The sequence below is a fragment of the Loxodonta africana genome, chromosome 22 (assembly GCF_030014295.1).
Source record: "Loxodonta africana isolate mLoxAfr1 chromosome 22, mLoxAfr1.hap2, whole genome shotgun sequence".
Classification (NCBI taxonomy): domain Eukaryota; kingdom Metazoa; phylum Chordata; class Mammalia; order Proboscidea; family Elephantidae; genus Loxodonta; species Loxodonta africana.
The window spans coordinates 63,307,930-63,322,896 of record NC_087363.1 but is presented as its reverse complement, the minus strand read 5'-3'; positions in this window follow the sequence as shown (position 1 = coordinate 63,322,896).

The window sequence follows — 14,967 nt, the reverse complement described above, 5'->3', positions numbered from 1 at the left end:
TCATCCTCTAAAAATGCTCCAAAGACCACCTAGTTATTCCAGTATTAATCAGGGACTCAAAGATGAGTTAGCAATAAGGAACATCACTAACCTAAGAAGCTACAGGACAAATACACCTAACTTTGCATTTGTTCTCAAAACCTTTAAGCACTGGAAGCCTTGTTTTTCTTTTCAATTGCGTCATATGCATACTAAAGCTGGACAATGAAAACGGAAGACAGAAGAAGAATTAATGCACTGGAATTGTGGTACTAGCAAAGAATATTGACTATACTATGGACTGCCAGAAGAACAAACAAATCAGTTTTAGAAGAAATACAACCAGAATGCTCCTTAGAAGCAAGGATGGCGAGACTTCAACTCACTTTGGACATGTTTTCAAGGAAGGCTAATCACTAAAAAAAGGACATCATGGTTCGTAAAAGAGAGAGTCAGCAAAAATAAGGAAAACCTCAGTAAGGTGGATTGACAGAATAGCCTCAACAATGGACTCAAACATACCAATGACCACTGAGATGGCACCAAGTCAAAAAAAGAAAAAAAAAAAAAACGCTTGCTGTTTGGTCGATTTCAACTCATAGCAACCCCGTGGCACAGAGTAGAACTGCCCCGCAGGATTTCCAAGGAGCGTCTGGTGGATTTGAACTGCTGATCTCTTGGTTAACAGCTGTAGCTCTTAGCCACTACACCACCAGAGTTTCCTGGAGATGGCACAGCACTGGTCAATATTTCATTCTGTTATACGTGAGTCAGGGCTGACTAAATGGCAACTAACAACAGTATGGCTCAAGGAGACCATAAATTATGCTAAAATAAGGACCAATTCAGTTCTTTTCAACTCAGATCCAGATCTGAAATATTCAATTTCATTGTCCTCGTAACTCCATTATCACATTGCATTGTTTCAGTCTCTTTCATGTGAAGAAAGCATAATGATATTTGGTCAGATTATGTCATGGACTGAATTGTGTCCCCCAAAAATATGTGTATCAATTTGCCTATGCCATGATTCTCAGTATCGTGTGACTGTCCACCATTCTGTCACCTGATGTGATTTTTCTGTGTGGTGAAAATCCTGTCTCAATGATGTTGATGAGATGGGATTAGCAGCAGTTATGTTAACGAGGCACGACTCAATCTACAGCAACGGATTGTGTCTTGAACCAATCTCTTTTGAGATATAAAAGTGAGAAGTGAGCAGAGAGACAGAGGACCTCATCCCACCAAGAAATCAGCACCAGGAGCGAAGCACATCCTTTGGACCCGAGGTTCCTAAGCTGAGATGCTTCTGGACCAGAGGAAGATTGATGATGACAAGGACTTTCCTCCAGAGCCGACAGAGGGAGAAAGCCTTCCCCTAGAGCTGGCACCCTGAATTCAGACTTCTAGCCTACTAAACTGTAAGAGAATAAACTTCTGCTTGTTAAAGCCATCCGCTCGTGGTATTTCTGTTACAGCAACTCTAGATGACTAAACCCAAAGACAGATTATATAGACTTTTTCTTAGTTTATAACTTGTTGAATGTATTTATACCATATAAGTGCTCTTCATTCTTCTGCAACACTAGTCCTGGAGCTTTCTAACTTGGGAGGTCCTTGTTTCATTTGCTTTACTTACATTTTATTCACTCTAATGCCTTTAACTTCTAGCTTTTTTATTTAATCAATGGGGTTTGGACTAAATATGTTGTGAAAGGCAGACTTTCACAGCTATTATAAATAAGCAGTTTTCACATTTTAATTTAGAATCACAGGAAAACCAAATGTGTTCAGTGGAAAAGGCGTGAGATCTGATGCCAAAATATTCATGTTTGATTCCTGGCTCCCTCCTTTACTGCCCACTCATAAAATATCCCCAAATTTCTCAGCCTTCCTTTCTAATCCGTAAAATGGGTATAATAATAATAATCTCTCCCTTTGAAGATTGGTTTGAAAACTAGGTAGTATGTGTGAGAGTTTGTCAACCATAAAGCTACATTCACTTCTTATTTATTGTTACTATTAGGCCAAAATTGTTTTTTGAAGACAAACACAGAAAGCCACAACACTAGCAGGAACCATTACAGAATGCTTGCTATGTGCCAGGCATTCTTCCAGGCACTTTAAACACATGAACTCGTTTGATCCTCACAGCAACCCTACGTGGTGTTACTATTCTTCTTCCAATTTTTTAGATGGGAACCTGAGAGACAGAGAAGATAATGAACTTGTTCAAGGTCACACAGCCTGTAAGTGGCATAGCTGAAATTCAAACCCAAACATTATGTGCACAGGCTCATAATCACTACATTGTATGCCTCCAGCGCATGCCTATGGGAAGTATTCTGTATTGGGGATATGAATAAAGGTTACATACATGCGAAAACGGTTCCATCATCAAATAAGCTTAGGAAACTCAGGGCTAAACAAAGTTAAAGAAGGCTCCTCGGATCCTTTAATGTGCACTGTGAATCTCTAAGAATGAGGTAGTGTGGGCAGCACTTCCAGAACCAAAGTGAACCAAACCTATGTCTTCATGAGCATCTCAAAGGACTACTGTTGTGCAGATCGCATTTTGGAAAATGCTGGTGTATTGAGGGTGATAAATAAATAGCAATGCAATTTCACTTGCACTGAGGGTTCGCAAAACAATCCTTTGAGGCAGGGGGGACAAATATAAAAGTTTATACTAACTCCATGTATACAAGAGCTGTGTTGTATACACTAAGAGATTAAGTAGGTTATGAGTCTCTGGTTATGATAGCATGCTTGACTACCAGCCAAAATTTGGCGGTTCAAACCCACGCATAGGTAACTCAGAAGACAGGCCTGGTGAGCTCCTTCTGAAAGGTCACAGCCTCGAAAACCCTATGGACCTGCTCTGCTCTGCACACGCGGGGTCCCCACGAGTAGGAAGGGACGCGACGGCAACTTAGAACAGTGACCCTATTTATACATGATCTCCTTTGTACACATTAATGCGTTCAGTGGGTTGCCCAAAGTAAAAAAAGTTATATGCATTATAATCCTCTTTTAAAACTATATGTGCAGAGGATGCTTTCGTTTTAAAGGAACTGTAAGGTATCTATCCCCCCCCCACCCCCCCCCGCCGGAATGGTTCTCCGAGGCTGACGTTTAGAAAAGAAAGATGTGCAAGGAGGAGCAGAGGCTTCACACACCTTGTTGCTGGGAGGTGCTACAGATCACACAAGTGCAAGACTGAGAATGCTCAAGGAGTCGGTCGTCTGCAAGTGACTGATGACAGCAGGGTGACCCGTGGACCCCTCCCAGCCACTTCTGTACCAGAGCTTCTGGGATTACTGCTAGGACATACGAAGACAGAGGGGAATTGAGACTGGTTCCAAATCGCTCAGAGTCTACGGCCACCTTAATAGAGACGCTCTCTTCCCTGAGGTGAATGAATCCTCTCTTATTGAATTCTTCCTTTTCTGTTACTAACACCTACTATCACCCCCAACTGCCATACACACACCCTCACACACATACTCACAACACACTCACGTACACATACACCCACATACATACACTCACGCACACTCACACATCCTCATACACATTCAGACATAGCCGCACATACTCACATACACACACTCACACACACTGACAACACACATACCTGTACACTCACACACACACATACATACACTCCCTCCATTCCACCAGGGGGGAATCACAGTCCTGCTGTTACTAGCTTAGCACAGAGACTGAACAGCTTAAAGGTATCTGGACCTGGTCGGCCAAATTGGGCATTACCAAAGGAAAGGTTGTAGTGACCAACACAGTTGGCCTACTGTTTGAAAACCAGTGAGGCCTTATAAAGCCATATTAGATGTCAGCCCCACAAGCCATCAGCACTAGCTCTGTACCAGCACTCAGCCCCCACCCTGTCTACTCATTGTGTATCTGCAGCGTTTTAAACCAAAACCAAACCAAACCCATTGCCTTTAAGTTGATTCTAACTCACAGAGACCCAATAGGACAGAGTAGGACTGTCCCATAGGGTTTCCAAGGAGCAGCTGGTGGATTTGAACTGCTGACCTTAACCACTGTACCACTAGGGCTCCACAGTTATGTTAGGATACTATTGGGGGTGAGCTTAAAAGAGCTTAGGATGACAAAAGTCTGGGGCTTCATGTGAGATGGATAGTGATAATACCCTTATATGCATTTTGGCCACATATCACTTCTCTGAATGATACAGGTAATTTGGGGACAGATACTGCTATTGTCCTAACTTCTTCATTCAAGATCTCTCTTATGAGTGGTGGTGAACCTCATTTAAAAAAAAGTTCAATCTAATGGATCTATGTAGATCCCTGCTTCTGATATAAAGAATATGATTTCTTTTTAAATATTTATGGATCATTTATAAAAATAGACCACATTCTAGGTCACAAATCATATTAAAAAAAAAAAAAAGCAAAGAATTACTATTCCACAGACCACATGGTCTTAACAATTACAATAGATATCAATGACAAATAGTAACTAACAAATTCCCCCAAACATTAGTAAGTATATTAGTTAGGATCCCAATAGGGGATAGATGGTTCATTTAAATTAGGGCAGTTCAAGGAGGGCTTAATAAAGGGGCTATTTAAAAGAAGTGGGCAGGTGTAGGGAAACCACAAGGGACATTACAGTCTAATAGGACTAACAGGAGCAGAGCCATCACCATCTCTCAGCCCGAATAGGCAAGGGGTAGGAGAGGCAAGCAGGACTTAGAAGACAGGGGTCAAGTGAGAGGACCACTGTGAGGGGAGAAGTGACCTTAGGTTGAGTCACAGCCACCCTGTGGCTCCAAAGAGAAAACAACTTTGCACAATTCCCAGTATGTTTGCAGCCATTTCAACAGCTGAGTCACAGCCACCATAGATAAGGCCAACTCTTCAGTATACTAGAAAGCAGTATGTCTTTTTATTAGCTTTTCAGGAGGCCAAAGTGGACAATATGCAGGTGACCTTTTTTGGCAGAGAGAAAGGCACTTTCAGTGCCAGACATCTGGTGAAGCAGATAAGGACAGTTCAAAAGAAAAGCGTCTATATCAAGATGGCTGCCACAAATCTCTTGGCCAGCTGCCTTTGGGGCAGGTAGTTAGCCTCAGAGTTTCGGGGAAATACTTGGTTTTGGATTCCTCTCAACTGGGATTGGACAGTTAAAACTATGATCTGAAAACCTTCCATTTTCACTCTGGAGAATTTTCTTTCACGCCCTTCTACTAAAACTCAAGCTACACTGTTCAACTATCATTCCCACTTTCAAACTTTTGGGTAAGTCCTGGTTTGATTAAACCCTGACTTTTAGGGCAATAGATGCTTATATATGCCACTTATACACCTAGAGTCGCCTTCCAGCAGAAACACAGAACTTGCTTTAAAAATCATGATAAACTTTTGTAAGAAGTCATTTCTGAACATCGTTACAACACCACTGCTTCTGCTCGCTCCATGCAGTCATCAATTATACTCAGCAACTAGAGGTAGCCCCCCATAATTCCTGGAGTGGGGCAGCTTGGAACTCTCAGTGCTAATTCATTTTGCATTAGTGCTTAGCAGCAGAAAACCTTGACTCCTGGCGATGAGAAGTAAATTATTCCTGGAGTACTATACTTAGATGCTTTGGGTTTAATTACCTTGTAACTTCCAGGTCGTTTTATTACCATGAAATTCCATGATTTTGCAAATTTATTTACAGCCTATAAAAAAGAAAATGATTTTAGAAATGAATGTTACTAAATTGGTCCCTTGTAAATAGTTCTTTTGTTGTCGTTTAAAAAAATAAAAAGCTTTCTTACGGGAAAATGTGGGCTGTTTAAATGCCTACTCTTTCAAAAGTCAGGAATCAGATTCTTGGATTAAAGAAGCAAGGTGCCTTCAAGAGGAGTTTGGGAGTCTGCAGATGGTCAGGCAGGCAGCTCAACTGGCATTCAGAAGGAAGACCATTAAGATAAAGGAGTCAGATAGAAGAGTCACATCAGGGTCAGGAGTCCAAACGAAGTTTGAAATATCAGTAATATTTAGAATCCAAGGGTCCAAAGTTTACAAACAATTATCAGGTTTTGCTCCATGGAATTCCACAATAGTCTGGGATGACCTGAATACTGCACTTGGTAAATACTATTTCATTATGCCTATAGTATTCTTAGGTAACATAATGGAATAAAGTGAGTAACTGTTGATCTTTAGGGGAAGTCCTTTCTCAATCGTATCCCCTGATTCTTACCTCCCTAGGATTAGTGGCAAGAAATTTGGCCTCCCAAGAAGAGATGTGTGGCTTAAATTTAAGGATGCTTATAAGTGGGACTATCAAAGAGGATAAAGGTCATGTCATATGTGGACATGTAGATTCTCTTCTCTCTTTTCCTTGCTCCAAAAAGAGATGGTGAGAGCCTCGGGCTGTTTCAGCAGTGCCTGGATTTTTTTTTTTTATCTCTCCTTACATGCTCTCTTTCCTTCCTTCAGGGTAGCCTGGGCAGAGAACCCAGGCCACGTAGGTCTAGAGGCATTGTCACATGTTGGTAGACATTCAACATTCCTTATCTCATGGTAATTGAAACAGAGTCTGGCTTTTGAGCATTGTGGGAGGTGGAGGAAAAGTCAGAGCCATCCTCAAGCTTGCTTTATCTAAGGCTGATTGGGTCTAACCAGCTTTGGAGAAAGGGAACTTCAACTGGGTCAAGCTATCTTACTAGAACTTTTATTGGTACTTAAGTTCAATCACTATGATACTTAAGTCAACCAGTCACTGGTTACTGTTCCTACTTATGTGTCTTTTATGAGGATTTCATAAAGAAAATAAGTAGCTGGCCTAAGGCAACATTTATACGTTCCTGGGACCCTTGGTCATGGGAACAACATGTAGCACCTCAATCTACCCTGGGGTATACACTGCAGATACTACTGTACAGCTTCCTAAACCTTAAAGTTTGGTATGGAGGTGAGGGGTAGTATTAACTAAAAGTGTTGAGAGGAAAATAATTGACTGAAGTACGACTCATCAAAAATTATCAGGCTTTAGATGTTTACAAAGACAATAGGCTTTGCCAGACCTTTTTAAAATATTTTAATTCCTACTTCATATTGAGGAGTACAAATAGTCTTGAAATCTTCTTTTTTCCTATATTTTCAACAAAGAGAATGCCCCTAACTACAGTGGGATATCTCATATATCAATTTAGAGTTGGTTCGATGGCTGATTCTAGGCTTAAGAAGAACAAAATGACATAGAATTTGCTATAGTGAGTACTCTTTTCTATAAATCTTACTTTTTATTATTCATTGCTATGGCAATGAATATTTAGTCTATCCAATGACCTGGGGTTAATCTGACTTTTCAATTACAAACCAACTTTGAGTTAAATGAAACACAGAGTGCTGGAAAATTATTTTTTGAATACATTCTTCAAAGCCATTTCACCTGCTGATATCAATTATGGAGAAACCCTAAGTACTCTTCACTATGCAAATAGAACCAAAAACATTATCAACAAGCCTAGTATTAATGAGGGCGCCAACGTCAAACTCATCTGTGAGCTCCTAGCTGAAATAGCCAGACTGGAAACGTTGCTTGCTCAAGGGAATCAGGTTGTGTTTTTTCTGAGATTTATGGATAATTTTCTTTGAGTAATGGAACCTATTTCTAGATCTTAATGAGTAAATTTTCTTGCTTGTAGTATTTTTTAAATTTTTTATTGCGTTTGAGGTGAAAGTTTACAAAACAAGTTAGTTTTTCATGAAAAAATTTATACACAAATTGTTTTGTGACATTGGCTGCAATTCCGGCAATGTGTCAGCACTTTCCACCTTTCCCTTTCAAATCTGGGTTCTCCATGCCCATTCCACCAGTTTTCCTGTTCCTTCCTGCCTTCTTCTCTTTGCTTTTGGGCAGGAGTTGCCCATTTGGTCTCATATACTTGATTGAACTAAGAAGCACTTTCCTCACCTGTGTTTGTTTTACAGCCCTGTCTAATCTTTGGCTGAAAAGTGGACTTTGGGAGTGGCTTCAGCTCTGAGTTAGCAGGGTTTCGGGGGGCCATAGTCTGAGGGGCTCTTCTGGCCTCTGTCAGACAAATAAGTCTGGTATTTTTTTGTGAACTTGAATTTTGTTCTACATTTTTCTCCCACTCTGTCCTGGACCCCCTATTGTGATCCCTGTCAGAGCAGTCAGTGATGGTAGCCAGGTCCCATCTAGTCCTTCTGGGTTCCGGCCCATGGAGGCTGTGGTTCGTGCTGTCCATTAGTCCTTTGGACAAATATTTCCCTTGTTTCTTTGGTTTTCTTCATTCTACTTTGCTCTGGATAGGATGAGACCAATAGATATATCTTAGATGGCCCCTCGCAAGCTTTTAAGACCAAGATGTTACTCACCAAAGTAGGATGTACAGCATTTTCATTATGAACTATGTTATGCCAATTGACCTAGATGTTCTCTGAGACCATGGTCCCCAGCCTTCAGCCCCAGTAACTCAGTCCCTCAAGCTGTTTGCATGTGTCTACAAAGCTTCGATGATTTTGCCTTCGTCAGGTTGTGCTGCCCTCCCCTATATTGTGTGTTATCTTTCCCTTCACCAAAGTTAACTAGTCTACTATTTGGTTAATGATTTCCCCTCCCCAACCCCGCCCCCCATAATCATCAAAGATTGTTTTTGTTTTTTCCTGTGCGTAAACTCTTATTTGGGTTTTTATAAAAGAGGTCTCATACAATATTTGTCATTTTGTTATTGACTTATTTCGCTCACCATAATGCCCTCCAAATTCACCCATGTTGTGAGATGTTTTTCAGATTCAACATCGTTCTTTATCATTGCGTAGTATTCCATTGTGTGTATGTACCAGAATTTTTTTTATTGATTCAGCTACTGATGGGCACTTAGATTATTTCCATCTTTTTGCTATTGCGAATAATGCTGCAATGAACACGGGTGTCCATATGTCTAGTCATGTGATGGCTCTTGTTTTTCGGAGTGGGCTTTCTGGATAGTTTTTTTTTTTTTTTTTTAAATGGTGTTTCTGTTCCAAGCTTTATAAGGCGGCTTCATATCATTTTCCATAGTGGTTGTACCATTTTACATTTCCACCAGCAGTGTATAAGAGTTCTGATCTCCCTGCAACCTCTCCAACATTTGTTATTTTCTTTTTAAATTTTATGAGTGCCAGTAATGTTGGGGTGAGACAGTATCTCACTGCAGTTTTGATTTGCATTTCTCTAATGCCTAATCATCCCAAGCATTTCCTTATCTGTCTGTTAGCTGCCTGAATGTCTTCTTTGGTAAAGTGTCTGTTCATATCCTTTGCTCATTTTTTAATTGGATTATCTGTCTTTTTGTTGTTGGGGTGTTGAAGTAGTCTACAGATTTTAGATATTAGACCCTTGTCAGATATGTCATGGCTCAAAATTATTTTCCCTGTCTGTAAGTTCTCTTTTTACTCTTTTGGTGAAGTCTTTTTATGAGCATAAATGTTTAACGTGTAGAAGCTCCCAGTTATCTAGCTTATCTTCTGGTGTTTGTGCATTCGTAGTAATGGTTTGTATTATATTTATGCCATATATTAAGGCCCCTATGGTTGTTCCTATTTTTTCTTCCATGATCTTTAGCATTTTAGGTTTTATATTTAGGTTTTACATTCTGAGTTAGTTTTTGTGTACAATGTAAGATATGAGTCCTGTTTCATTTTTTTCACAGATGGACATTCATTTTTGCCAGCACCTTTTGTAAAAAAACACTGTTTTTTTCTCTATTTAATGGACTTTGGTTCTTTGTCAAAGATAGCTGACCATAGGTGGATGGATTTACATCTGAGTTCTCAATTCTGTTCCACTGATCTATGTGTATGTTGTACCAGTGCCAGGTTGTTTTGACTACCATGGCTGTGCAGTAGGTTCTGAGGTCAGGTAGTGTGTGGCCTCCTACTTTGTTCTTTCTCTTCGGTAACGCTTTGCTTACTCAGGGGCTCTTTCCTTTCCATATAAAGTTGGTGATTAGTTTTTCCATCTTGTTAAAGGATGCTGTTGGTTTTTGGATCAGGATTGCATTATATCTGTAGATCACTTTGGATAGAATTGACATTTTCACAATGTTGGGTCTTCCTATCCATGAGCATGGTATGTTTTTCCATTTCTGTAGGTCTGTTTTGGTTTCCTACAATAGGATTTTGTAGTTTTCTTGTATAGAAAGATTTACATCCCTGGTTAGATTTATTCCTAAGTGTTTTATCTTTTTAGGGGCTATTATAAATGGTATTGCTTTCTTGATTTCCTTATTGAAGTTCTCTTTGTTGGTATATAGGAATCCAACTGATTTTTGTGTGTTGATCTTTTATCCTGCTACTCTGCTGAATCTTTCTATTAGTTCCAGTAGTTTTCCTGTGGAAACTTTTGGGTTCTCTATGTATAGGATCATGTCATCTGCAGATATAGTTTTACTTCTTCCTTTCCAATCTGGATGCCCTTTGTTTCTTTTTCTTGTTTTATTGCTATCGCTACCAGCACAATGTTAAATAGGAGCAGTGATAAAGGGCATCTTTGTCTTGTTCCTGTTCTAAGGGGGAATGCTTTCAGCCTCTCTCCATCGAGAATGACGTTGGCTGTTGGTTTTGTATAGATGCGCTTTATTATGTTGAGGAATTTTCCTTCTATTCCTACTTTATTGAGTTTTTATCAGGAATGGGTGTTGGACTTTATCAAATGCCTTCCTTGTGTCGATTGAGATGATCATGTGATTCTTTTCTTTTGATCTATTTATGTGGTGGATTATGTTGATTGATTTTCTAATGTTGACCCATCCTTGCATACCTGGTATGAATCCCACTTGGTCATGGTATATATAGATATATAGATACAATGCTGAATTCTATTAGCTAGAATTTTTACATCTATATTCATGAGAGATACTGCTGTGTAATTTTCTTTTATTGTGGTTTCTGCATGTGTTTGATATCAGGGTTATGCTGGCTTCATAAAATGAATTCAAGAGTATTCCTTCCTTTTCTACATTCTGAATTAGTTTGAATAGTACTGGTGCAAACTCGACTCTGAATCTATGATAGAATTTTTGAGTGAAGCCATCCAAGCTAGCACTTTTGTTTTTGTTGGGAGTTTTTGAAGAACCAACTTTTGGTCTTGTTGATGCTTTTTATTGTTTTTTTTTTTTTTTTTTCTCTATATTTCATTTATTTCTGCTCTAATCTTTATTATTTCCTTTCTTCTGGTGCCTGTACACTTCTTTTGCTGTTCTCTTTCTATTTGTTTGAGTTGTAAGGCTAACATTTTGATTTTGGCCCATTCTTTTTTGATGTGTGAGTTTATTGCTAAAAATTGACCTCTGAAGCCTTTGCTGTGTTAAAGTTTTGGTGTGATACATTTTCATTCCCATTTAATTCTGGGAATTTTTTGATTCACTCTTTGATTTTTTCTGTTACCCCATTGTTTTTAAGCAAGGTTTTATTCAGTTTCCATGTTTTTTCTTGCTCTTCTTGTTATTGATTTCTACTTTTATGGTGCTGTGATCAGAGAGAATGCTTTGTAGTATTTCGCTGTTTTGGATTTTATTGATGGCTGCTTCATGGCCTCAGATGTGATCTATTTTGGAGAATGTTCCATTTGCATTGGAAAAGAATATATACTTTGCTGTTGTTGGGTGAAGTGTTCTATATACATCTATGAGCCCGGGTTGGTTGGTTGTGGCCTTTAGATCTTCTACATCTTTGTTGAGTTTCTTTCTAGGCGTTCTGTCCTTTACCAAGAGTGGCGTGTCGAAGTTTCCTATTACTGTGGAACTGTTAATTTCTCTTTTCAGTGCTGTTAGAGTTTATTTTATGTACTTTGGAGCCCTGTCATAAGGTGCATACTTATTTCTTAAGGTTACGTGTTCTTGGTAGATCATCCCTTTGATCATTATATAATGTCATTCCTTGTCTTTTATGGTTGATTTTGCCTTAAAGTCTATTTTGTCTGAGATTAGTATTCCCACTCCTTCCCTTTTTTGGTAGCTGTTTGATATTTTTTTTATATCATTTGATTTTTAATGTATTTATATATTTGTGTCTAAGGTGCATCTCTGGTAGACAGCATATTGATGAGTCGTGTGTTTTTAATCCATTCTCCCACTCTCTGTTCTTCACAGGTGCATTTTAGCCATTTACATTCAGTGTGATTATTGATAGGTCTGAGTTTATTGCTGTCATATTGTTGTGCTTTTGTGTGTGTTTGTTACTGACATTTTCTTTGTTCCTCTTACTTTCCTGTGCCAAGTTCCTTTTGCTTATTGATTTTCTTTTCTTTTGTTATTATATATTTTGTGTTTACCAAGACTTTATATTTTTCTTCTTTTAATTTTGGTGAGCAGGTTTGTTAACTTTGTGGCTACCTTGAAATTTATCCTTATCTCCCTAAACTTGAATCAGTCTTTTATTACTTGGTATTGCCTTGACTTCCTCTCCATTTGAAAGTTTTATACATACGCTATTGATTCCCCATTTTATTGTTTTGACATTGTAGTCATCTACAGATTGATGTCTCTGTTTCCCTGTTTTAATCTTTTAAAAAAGCTTTGTTTTATTGTTGATATTTCTTTACCTAGGTTGATATCTGGCTGATGTTTTCCCGTCTCCTAGACTCTTTTTTTTTTTTTGGAAACACCATGAAGTTTATTGACCACATATATTCTGAAGTATATTTGTTTAATATAATGTGAAAGTTTACAAATCAAGTCAGTCTCTCATACCAAAAACTTATATATGCCTTGCTACATACCGCAATTACTCTCCCCATAATGAGACAGCCAGCTCCCTCCCTCCCTCTCTCTCTTTTCATGTCCATTTCACCAGCTTCTAACCCCGTCTACCTTCTCATCTCCCCTCCAGGCAATGCCAACATAGTCTCAAGTGTCCACCTGATCCAAGAAGCTCGCTCCTCACCAGCATCCCTCTCCAACCCATTGTCCAGTCCAATCCATGTCTGAAGAGTTGGCTTTGGGAATGATTCCTGTCCTGGGCCAAGAGAAGGTCTGGGGGCCATGACCACTGGGGTCCTTCTAGTCTCAGTCAGGCCATTAAGTCTGGTCTTTTTATGAGAATTTGGGGTCTGCATCCCACAGTTCTCCTGCTCCCTCAGGGGTTCCTTGTTGTGTTCACTGTCAGGGCAGTCATCAGTTGTAACCAGGCACCATCTAGTTCTTCTGGTCTCAGGATTATGTAGTCTCTGGTTCAAGTGGCCCTTTCTGTCTCTTGGGCTCGTAATTACCTTCTGTCCTTCATTCTCCTTTGATCTGGGCGGGTTGAGACTCATTGATTCATCTTAGATGGCCGCTTGCTAACATTTAAAACCCCAGACTCCACTCTTCAAAGTGGGATGCAGAATGTTTTCTTAATAGATTTTATGCCAATTGATGTAGATGTCCCCTGAAACCATGGTCCCCAAACCCCTGCCCCTGCTACATTGGTCTTCGAAGCATTCAGTTTATTCAGGAAACTGCTTTTGGTTTAGTTCAGTTGTGCTGACCTCCACTGCATTGTGTGTTGTCTTTCCCTTCACCTAAAGTAGTTCTTATCTACTATGCAATTGGTGAATACCCCTCTCCCACCCTCCCTCCCTCCCCCCTCTCGTAACCACAAAAGAATGTTTTCTTCTGAGTTTAAACTATTTCTCAAGTTCTTATAATAGTGGCCTTATACAATATTCGTCCTTTTGCAACTGATTAATTTCACTCAGCACAATGCTTTCCAGGTTCCTCCATGTTATGAAATGTTCCACAGATTCATCACTGTTCTTTATTGATGCATAGTATTCCATTGTGTGAATATACCATAATTTATTTATCTATTCATCCATTGGTGGGCACCTTGGTTGCTTCTCACTTTTTGCTATTGTAAACAGTGCTGCAATAAACATGACTGTGCATGTATCTGGAAACCCTGGTGGCATAGTGGTTAAGTGCCACGGCTGCTAACCAAAGGGTCAGCAGTTTGAATCCACCAGGCACTCCTTGGAAACTCTATGGGGCAGTTCTACTATGTCCTATAGGGTCGCTATGAGTTGGAATCGACTCAACGGCACTGGGGTTTTTTTGGGTGGATATATCTGTTCGTGCAAAGGCTCTTATTTCTCTAGGATATATTCCAAGGAGTGGGATTGCTGGATCGTATGGCAGTTCTATTTCTAGCTTTTTAAGGAAGTGCCAAATCGATTTCCAAAGCAGTTGTACCATTTTACATTCCCACCAGCAGTGTATAAGTTTTCCAATCTCTCCACAGCCTCTCCAACATTTATTATTTTGTGTTTTTTGGATTAATGCCAGCCTTGTTGGACTGAGATGAAATCTCATTGTAGTTTTGATTTGCATTTCTCTAATGGCTAATGGTTGTGAGCATTTCCCTATGTGTCTGTTAGCTACCTGAGTGTCTTCTTTAGTGAAATGTGTGTTCATATCATTTGCCCATTTTTTAATTGGGTTATTTGTCTTCCTGTAGTTGAGTTTTTACAGTATCATGTAGATTTTAGAGATCAGGCACTGATCAGAAATGTCATAGCTAAAAACTTTTTCTCAGTCTGTAGGTAGTCTTTTTACTCTTTTGGTGAAGTCTTTGGATGAGCGTAGGTGTTTGATTTTAGGAGCTCCCAGTTATCTAGTTTTTCTTCTGCATTCTTAATAACGTTTTGTATACTGTTTATGCCATGTATTAGGGCTCCTAACTTTGTCCCTATTTTTTCTTCCATGATCTTTATCATTTTAGATTTTATACTTAGGTCTTTGATCCATTTTGAGCTCATTTTTGTGCATAGAGTGAGGTATGGGTCTTGTTTCATTTTTTTGCAGATGGATATCCAGTTATGTAAGCACCATTTGTTAAAAAGACTGTCTTTTCCCCATTTAACTGTTTTGGGGCCTTTGTGAAATATCACCTGCTCATATGTGGCTGGATTTATGTCTGATTCTCAATTCTGTTCCATTGGTCTGTGTGTCTGTTGTTG